The 9,832-nt window shown below is 41.6% G+C and overlaps 1 pseudogene; it reads left to right on the top strand.

Annotated features, from left to right (window-relative positions):
* The first annotated feature begins 4,663 nt into the window (after positions 1-4,663).
* LOC114797797 (cysteine and glycine-rich protein 1-like) lies at positions 4,664-8,716 on the top strand (annotated as a pseudogene).
* The last annotated feature ends 1,116 nt before the right edge of the window (positions 8,717-9,832 follow it).

The following is a 9,832-nucleotide window of genomic DNA, read 5'->3' as shown; positions in this document are numbered from 1 at the left end:
TTGCAATCGTTAAAAACTGCCTGAAATTTTTATTCTGTGTTCTAAATTATGAAGGGTAGCTGTTTGAGAGCCTGTGTTTCAGTGGTGAGGAGGATCACCATAACCCGTGCCAGAATTTGAAGACAACAGAAGATGTTAACCCACCCACACCACACACACGAGAGGCACAGCTGCAGTGGTGGCCGATCCCAACACCAGCCCTCACGCTAAAGTCTCAGTGTAATGAATGGGCTGGCAATCACACAAGCTGAGCACTGCAGCCCCAGAAGGCCTTTTTATCTAAAAAAACAAGGAGGCAGCTTTGTCAAGTAGGGCCACCTGCTGCGTGGAGTACATGCTCGTTCTACTCGTCCTACCTGCTCTTTTCAGTCACACAAGACTGCGGTCATTAGCTTAGTGGTCTAAAGTGCTTGAATTTTCAAAAGCTCTCAGCTCTGATCGGACTGCTCTGAGGATTTTATTCAATGCCGGACTGTCATCATAATGCTGAAGTGCATCTTGGTTTTTCTGCATCACTTACAAATCCGGATGGGACTCTTACCACACTTGCAAGTATAAAAATAAACAGCGTGTCATATTAAATCCAGTGAAATTAGCCCATGTATGTAAATGCACGCTGGACCATGACTGTGCCGGTGGATGCTGGGCTTGCTCCAGTAATGAAGAGTCAAGCTTTAATGATATTGGACTAATAGGCACAGTGCTTCACAGAGCACCAGTCAGAGATGAAGCGATGAACTAATTAGTTTGGAACGTCTCTCTTGGGACAGATTGATTTTGAATGCCATTAATGGACGAGCGCTTAAATGCAATGGGTCATGCTCTTTTCATACAGGCCAGTAATTTATTAATTTATAAACCCATGTTCTCAGAATTTGGAACCTAAATAAATGGCTCAGCCATATGATATGATCATTGGACAACGGCTCAAGGTAAATCGCAACGACAGATCTGTCTTTGGCTTTGCCATTGTGTCTCTGTTTTTTTTTTTTTAAGTAAAATCCCTTGTTTGTCGCTTGCTTTGTGCTGATAACTATTGCCTCATAATAATCAAATATTAGAGATTCTTTTTTTCCACTGAGGGGTTAAAAAATGTTTGTACAACTCCCAGTGGGCCTGCCTTCAAACATGGCCCTTCGCTCACAGACGGAACATTGTTCGCGGGGACAACGCGCGCAACATGAGACGTGCAGCTGTGGCGGGTGGAAAGCAAACTGTCACCATCTGCTGGGCTTTTGCACAGATGCTCGCCACATCTACTGCTGCACAGCGGCAAACGTCCGGTTTCTACACTGGCAACACTGATGCTGCTCCAAAAAGCTACAGTAATATCGAGTTATGGAAGTAGCTAATCATTGCGCAGGTTTCACGGTGTCACCATGGTGTCCATCACTGCCAAAATATTCATTATTCATTACACAAGTATTGTGACCAAAAACTAAGCATTCCACAGAGACCAATTAGATAATTAAATAATGTGTAATTAAATATTCATTTTTAGGTAAGCAAAAATTAACATGAAACTACATTAAATAATTACAAAGTTATAATAATAAAAAATAAATTCATAAACAAAAGCATTTAAGAACAACACTAAGTGCCTTCTTGGAATGTGACTGAGAAAGTGCAGCACGTTCCACTTTGTTCTCAGAGAGGCTGGTTTATTAATTATGAGACGATGAAGAATTGTGTTAATAAGTCATGGATCCATACGTGCTTTCCTCTGACCTCCCAAGGAAGCAAATCAGCTGGAGACAACAAAGCTGCACCAGAAGCCAGGATTCGGGGACAGAAGACGACTGAGGCTGCTGACAGACACTGAGCCTCAAGTTAGCAACACTGAAAAAAGTGTCTATTTTATTACCGTCGCCTTTTCGCGGAATGTGTTCTGCCCATTCACAACACTTGAGTGGCTTGTGTGGTAAGAAGTGGTTGAATAGATTTAGAAGCATTATTCTCAAATGTTCAAAATGCCTGTGATGATTGACGGAACCCAGACAGCCTGCAAAATGCCTGGCCTGCAAGCGTTTTACACGGCAATGGTTCAGTTTGTTACTTACATTACACGGTTTGAAATAATACTTAAGAAAAATGCGTATCTTTGCATGCAGTGTAAACTACAGAAGCCAAAGGACACTCTGAAGGAATATTCTATGGATTATATTATATATTATTATGGATTATATTCTTTCTAAATTCCTCTGAAGCGCGAACACAACAGTCTAGATGTATTATGCACCGACTACACTAGATATAACTACAGAGCTTCTCTTTTAGTGTCAGCTGCAAAGAGGAAAATTACTCGGTGGCAAAAAAGGACAGGAAACAACCACACACTTACAGGACAGCTCGTTGCCTCTTTTGTCATCGTCGTTGCCATTTCTGGTCGCTTGTCTTTGTTGTCTTGTCAGGCTCGAGCTCTAGCCGGTGAGGGTGTCTGCGGGCCTATGAAGAATCTGTTGCTGGCTGCGGATGGTTACAGTGGGGTTTCAGGAAAAAAAAAAAACATGATCTAGGGGTGAGTGCAGCATGTAGACGTGTCGGGGGGGGCTTAAGTCAGTAGCCGGCCCCATCCCTATGTGTCTTTGTACGCCAACCAACATATCTGCTTTTAGTGCTAAGGAAAGCCCCGGCAGACGCCACCACAATAGCGTGCTTGTGCCAGCGTCACCCCGAGGCCATTGTGAGGAGGGGGCCCACACACATCCTTGCTATCGTGGATGACTCAGATGCTGCCATCCTACTGGGGACCTCAGTTCTGGAGGATAGAGGAGGTGGGGGTGGAATGAAGGAAATGGGGTGGGGGGGGGCACAGCAAGTCATAAAGCTCAACCAAATTAAGCTTCAGCTTAATCAGTTAAATGGGACAGTTATAAGGTGGGGAGTCTGAAGGTCTCGTGTCTCCTTAAATGTCATAGATAATGTAGGTTTTGCCCCGCTTGTCCCACAGGAGAGTGGCGCTCAGACGGGGGCTAAAGCAGGTCACAGCTGCCTCCCCAGAGCCGAAAACTCAGTGTGCTCCGCAGCAGGGCTGTCTCCTCTGAACCGAGGGCCACAGCTGCAGTATAATACCTGCTTACACTGATCCCTTCTACCGAAGTAGGACAGAGGTGTCAAATTTGAGCACATTTGCTACTAAAAAGCAGAAGTCCCAGCAGACTTGTACCTCTAGGACTTCCGCTTTCTCAACATCCCCTTGTGTTATTTGTGATTGGGACTGACCTTGTGCAGTAGAAATTGTCTGGTGTGTGCTCATGATTCAGACTGACTGCGCCACCTCCTGGCCATCGCCAGTATTAGAATGAGGAACAGTAGATTTTTTTCACATCACTTTTGATGATTGCATAAAAGTGGACATACTTGAATCATTGCAGAAATATATCTCAAGGCTGAATGCAAAGACTCATTGAAAAAAGCATACATGAAAACCTGTGGCCATCTAACTAGCAGAGTAATTTGGTTACACTGGATATAAAAAATGGCTTGTGAGGTTAATAACTTCTATACTGGATGCATACTTTGTAAGTATTTGTAGCCCTGTCACACTGGAGTGAATGCATGAGGCATGAAGAGACATTACTTAATTAAGTTTTAATGTAGAAATACATGTTACTACTCTTTCATTGAAATCCCTTTCTCAGTGAATTGAGTGATTGCGTCCTTCGTTTTCAGCCATGTGTAAAACTTTAAAAACAGTAGCCTAAACTGGCACCAAGTTAATTCAATTAAATGCACATCTGCAAAAAAAAATTATAATTGTATTTTATTATTCCATTTTGCAATGTTCTACTTGACTACTAATATTAATGCAGCAACATATTGTGTTACATTTAGAGGCAGAACAGTTTTCATTTGTAGTTTAAATAATCGCATCTTAGCCGTATACAGTTGACATTTGCGAGATCCGCCCAGTGGAGTCACATTCATACTTAATGTGATGCCAATAAGCTCACCCAGCTTCTGATTTTTGGATCCTGATCAGTCACCTTTACAAGGCACATTTGTCCTATTGCATTCTAGTTACTGGTTGTTTTCAGAGTTTGCTTTCTGTAGGGTTTTCATTTTTTAAAAGTTAGCATTTACTTTGAATGTCGAACGCTTGCGCCTCCTCTCTCCTTCACCCACATGGCTTTACTCTGAATCGATTAACAACGATGGTGCCCACCTATCATAATAGCTACATTTGACTGGAGTAGACCTGGGCCCGTCCTGGCGTTCCCCTTAATCGCCTCGAATACATGCTGAACATAATGGAGCTGTGGCAGAATTCATTTCCTGTCCCTCCACATGAGTGGTCAGTCAGCAAGTAATTTTCTTTGGCCTTTCAAAGTGTAGTCAAGCATCATGGTGAGAAGGTCAGTGTAGTCAGAGTCAACCACAATTACTTTGTGTCTGTGAAAGAGGACAATTTTCTTGCACGCAAATGAACTTGAAAAAGAAAATCTGAAATGAAACTAAAAGAGAAAAATAATTGCTATAAAAAGCAAGAGACAAAATAATTTAAGAAAAGTTAGATGCTGCTGTTTTATTTTCACTGTGTGAAAGTCATCTTGAATAGATAGCCAACAGGGGGCAGCTGCGGATTTCAGGGGCAATGTTTCTTTAAAGTTTCACCACCAGCACTTACTCACTTCCTCCACCCTCTTCCACTCTTTCTCTGAACTTATGTGGCCCTGAGCCACACCCTTGCCCCAGTGAGGAGTGTTCAAACGGTCTCAGCTCAGGAAGCCCACACCACGGCAGGAGCTTTTCCGAACCAGACCTGTCTCCGGCTTAACCTGGGCCAAGTCCCTCACCCGCTGAGCCAGAACAACCGTCACAGGTAAGCAGGGGCGCCTGGGATTCTCATGCAGGTAACCGGCAAACTGTGGCTTACACTGTTTTTTTTTTTTTTTACCTCTGACTGAAAACAGGGGAGATTCTTGCTTGAGATTCTTTGAATTTAACAACATTAGAAGAGTATGATCATGTTTTCTGCGTGCTTTCTGCAATTTAAATGTTCATCTCGGTCTCTGAACAGGTAGAGTTTTCAATCTGTCTTTAGTGACATCAGGTGATTGGATGCTGGCAGCTGGAAACTTGTATTTCTAGCTAACGCTGCCACGTCTCTTTAAGAGTTGGAAGCAGGAAGGCGACTCAGTCGACTCTATCTCTGCACCTATAAACACGACGCATCGAGTAAATCCACACTGTCCTGAAACCTAAGGCCGTTCGAAAACTGTTTAGTTTGGACATGACTGAAGCATGATGGAATGTACCCCAGAATTCGGCAAAATTGAGTGCATTTTTGCCTTTTATGGTCAGACTCACCCTTACCCATATTCCTGAGAAGGTGTTACAACATACAGCTATGTTTGTGAATGGGTGCCGAAGAAACCCCTCACCCTCGTCTGTTTATGCGTGCATTGTTTTCTTTTTGGTTGTCAGAATGCCATTTGGGGGAGGAGGAGCAGTGTGGCTGCTGATGCCAGAAAACGGTATACTTTGCGGAGGAAGTGCAATGTGATGGGAGGAGCTTCCCACCGGAGCTGTTTTTTGTGCAGTGAGTGAGACCTGCAAGGCATTTATAAATGTACTTGACAAATATTCAAAACTCCTTACCTAATATTGCCTGTTTTTAAAATTTGTCATAAACTGTCAGAAAGGAACTCCATTTTGCTTAAATATGCAGCTGTGTTATGCTGTATATGTTTCATCATATAAGCAATATAAATATTTGTCATATTCAACAAAAATAATTCTTACAGTAATTAACATTGGCTTTGTCCTACCATAATGAGTAAAGGATGTTTGGAGATTTATAAGCGGGATAATGCTCGGCCCATATTCCAGACCCCTCCCTCTTCCCCCATTGCCCTTAGCAACACTGATCTGTAATCAGTGTTTGGAGCAGAAGCCCTGTCACACTGGAGTGAATGCATGAGGCACGAAGAGACATTACTTAATTAAGTTTTAATGAAGAAATACACAAGGCGAGGCCGTAATGCGGGGACGCAAACCAGCTACACGAGAGTGAGGGAGGCAATGGTTTAAATAAGAACACTAATTCCATGTAAACGTGAGTGTAAGTAGGGCTTTATATTGTCTTTATATTTGCTGATTAATTTGCACTTTGCTTTAGTGGTCTGCAGAAAGAACCTGGACAGCACAACAGTGGCGGTTCATGAAGATGAGATTTACTGCAAAGCCTGCTATGGCAAAAAGTACGGGCCAAAAGGCTACGGGTACGGGGCTGGAGCCGGAACTCTAAGTATGGATAGAGGAGAGTCTCTGGGCATCAAACCTGAAGAGTAAGTTACCAGGAAGCCTGAATATTAATGACTTTACTATGTTGATTAGAATATGGTTTAACAATAAACATTTTAGCATTAGCTTGTGACCGCAAATTTATCCTCCAGGTTGGTTTCACCTCACTCCCACCTTGAATAGGCTTGTTAAGTGAAACAAGGGGAGGGGGGGTGGGTGGATTTGACAGCCCCGCCCTGGCAGCTCGTAGAGTGTGGCCAAACGCCACACATGTGAATTGGGCCTGATTTTTGGGGGAATGGATGAAAGGGCACCATTATAGGTTGCAGTTACGTCTGAGGCCTCCACCTCTGTTCTCAATTCACACGTCCACCAAGTTGCCAACACTTAACGACCCACTTAATGGGAGCAGGAGGAGCTGCCAGGGTGGGGCTGCCCCGCCTTTGTTTCACTGAACGAGCCTATTCAGGGCGGGAGTGAGGTGAAACCAACCTGGAGGAAAAATTTTTGGTCACAAGCCAACTTCCCTCAGATTGACACAGTTCTGTGGATGCAGAATGAAACGTCTCTACCTTAAAGAAGTTTTAACATTAGGCTGTTTTAGCATTAGGCTGTGTTTCTGAGGTATTTTGTAATGATTATTGTATGTCAGTTATCGGTTTAGTTAAGTGTGATGGGAAATGCTGTCCTATATTAAGAGGCATATCATTTATGTAGACAAACTGTTATTAGAAATATAAATTTCTGTATTTCTTCTTAGAAATCCTGCACACCAACCAACCAACAACCCCAACCCATCCAAATTTGCCCAAAAGTTTGGAGGCTCGGATACATGCCCACGCTGTAGCAAAGCGGTCTATGCGGCTGAGAAGGTCATAGGAGCTGGAAGTGTAAGGCCAATTCAATCAAATTTGAGTAATTAATTCTAGAACATTACGATATGATCGTCAGCACAGAAGAGAAGATATTTTTTCTTTGTCTCCAATTCACCAAAAGGAACTTTTACCTTTAAATTTACCTTAAGGTAGTTTTTGCCTTTTCTACTCTGCTTTCTAGCTTAAAAGCTCAGATCACAACTAGGGCCTAAGACAAGTGTTGAAACCTTGCATGATGTGATTTATGTTTTCCTGTAGGCTTGGCACAAGGGCTGCTTTCGTTGTGCAAAGTGTGGGAAAGGTCTTGAGTCTACAACCCTAGCAGACAAGGATGGTGAAATTTACTGCAAAGGTAGAAAATATTTGTTTTACAAGATATGGCTGTGCAGTCTTTCACTTGCATCCTGAAATAAGTTTATAATATAATATTTATCATGTGTGTATTTTCAGGATGCTATGCAAAGAATTTTGGTCCCAAAGGTTTTGGCTATGGACAGGGTGCAGGAGCATTGGCACATGCACAGTAAAGGTGCACAAGGACTCACTACATGGACCAACCCTTCAGTACCCTTTAGCAAGAATCACTTCTTTCATATCTCATTCAATAAGTATTAAATGAGTATAAGATAAATAAAAAAATATATTAAAACTGTATGAAATTTGCATTGCATTTGGATAATCATGCTATTTATGTTACTGGGTCATTCTATAGCTGGCATGGTTGTGTAATGGCATGACTGTGTATTCCATAGTTCATAATACAGTAATGTACATGTAAAGGTAATGCATTTGTTGTACTCAGTTATATACAGTATTTGTCTTTGCTATGCCATTTGAAAGGCATTTCAGATGGACTTTATTCATGCATGCATAAGAGAGTTATCAAGAAAAAAAAATCTATGAAGAGAATGCATTTAAAGTTAACTGAAAGAAATTCAACATTTCAGACAGTTAAGATCTAATTATCTGTCACTCAAGTATTTAAAGTATCTACTACACTTTTTTTTTTTTTTTTTTTTTACACTAAAAAAATGAGTCAATTTAAAATAAGAAAATATATATTCTTGAAAAAATACTATCAATTTATGATTATTAATGACTCTAAGTAAACTGATTTTATGTGTGAGATTGTATATGTGAGAACACAATACATAGTCTTATTGTTAAACATTTTAAGAATTCACTGTTTAAAAAAACATTTTAATGACAACGTTTGGCTTAATCAAAAATGACGTGCAATCCAGCAATTAAATTTCTGTTTATGCCCCGATGTAAATCGCAGTAATCCCAGTCCAAACTAAGAGGAAAAACACAAAAAACTAAATACTAAATAATTATTTAAATTAGACAATGCAGGCTGAGCATATTAAAAATATGAAAGACTGTGTACCATTTTCAGTTTTTTTTGGCCAGAAACTTGACAAGCATATATGCCAGACTGTCTAAGATAAACACATCACTGAGACAATACTAATAACCCAATCAATTTCCAGTAATGTATAATGACAGTGTTAAATCTGTATTTTAAACAATATATTGATGTTATCTGTGGGTGTTATTAATTAATATTAAATTATGCTTTTAGCTATGAAAAACGTCTCTTTTTGTGCGTTTAATCTGGAACTCCAAGAAGGAGTTTGAAAGTTCACATCACAGATTTTCTATGTTTCAATGTAATTCACTATTCATTTTCTGCAGTTTGAAATTTTATGCATTAACAATTCTTGTTGTGACTCTGCCCCTCCAAAGCAAGAGACTTATCCCTGAGTGTCTCCAGTGGGACTGTCCCTGTAACTTCTGACTGTGCATTGCTCTGGACAAGATAGGGTGACTTAACTCAAGTTTAAGCTGGGCTTTATTGTCATTTCAGTGCATAGTGAAACACAACAAAGTTTCTCCGGAAGCAGGTGCTACAGGTAACATTTGAGCGAAGCTGCAGGAGCTTTCTCAACAATCTGAGCTACTGTAGCTCTTCTACGGGTTCTGTCTTGGCCGCTTATGACCCTGTCTCTGGTGCGCTAGTTTTCTTTTGTTAGAGCAAAACAGTCTAGCCATCATTTGATCTTCACAGTGTGGCAGTGGTGGCCTAGCGGTTAAGGAAGCCGCCCCATAATCGGAAGGTTGCGGGTTTGAATCCCAATCTGCCAAGGTGCCACTGAGGTGCCACCGTCCCCACACGCTGCTCCCCATGCGCCTGCCGCAGTGTTTCACAATCACTTCACTTTCACTTAATTATTTTGCTCTCTAAAGCCATTAGGGGGCGCAGCCTCGGCCCTGTAAAAAGGAGAAGGGCTGTTCACAGATAAACCCTGTTTGTCCAAGTTAACATCGCCCTGGGTCTTATTGGACATCCAGCATGATGAACATGGCTGCAGCGCGTGACCACCGACGGGAAGGAGGCGGACTTCGGGTGCACGCAAGGACGGCACTGTGTGGACCTCCGAGAGGGCCGTGAGGGTCACGTAATATCTATACATTCAGACGCAGCCAACAGTTCTGAGAATGACACGAAAATTGTTTTTCAGTAAATTTGCTGCTTCAGTGTTCATAGGTCTTTTTTCAGATGTTTCTGTGGTGTGTTGAAGTATAATTACAAGCAGTTCCAAAGGCTTTTATCCACAATTACATCAAGTTTATGTTGTAAGAGTCAATATTTGCAGCTTTTTTTCTAGACCTCTGCAATTCGCCCTGGCATGCTGTCAATCAACCTC

This window comes from Denticeps clupeoides, chromosome 10 (assembly GCF_900700375.1).
Source record: "Denticeps clupeoides chromosome 10, fDenClu1.1, whole genome shotgun sequence".
Taxonomy (NCBI): domain Eukaryota; kingdom Metazoa; phylum Chordata; class Actinopteri; order Clupeiformes; family Denticipitidae; genus Denticeps; species Denticeps clupeoides.
Note: the sequence above shows the minus strand (reverse complement) of the source record. Positions and strands in the feature narration are given on the sequence as shown.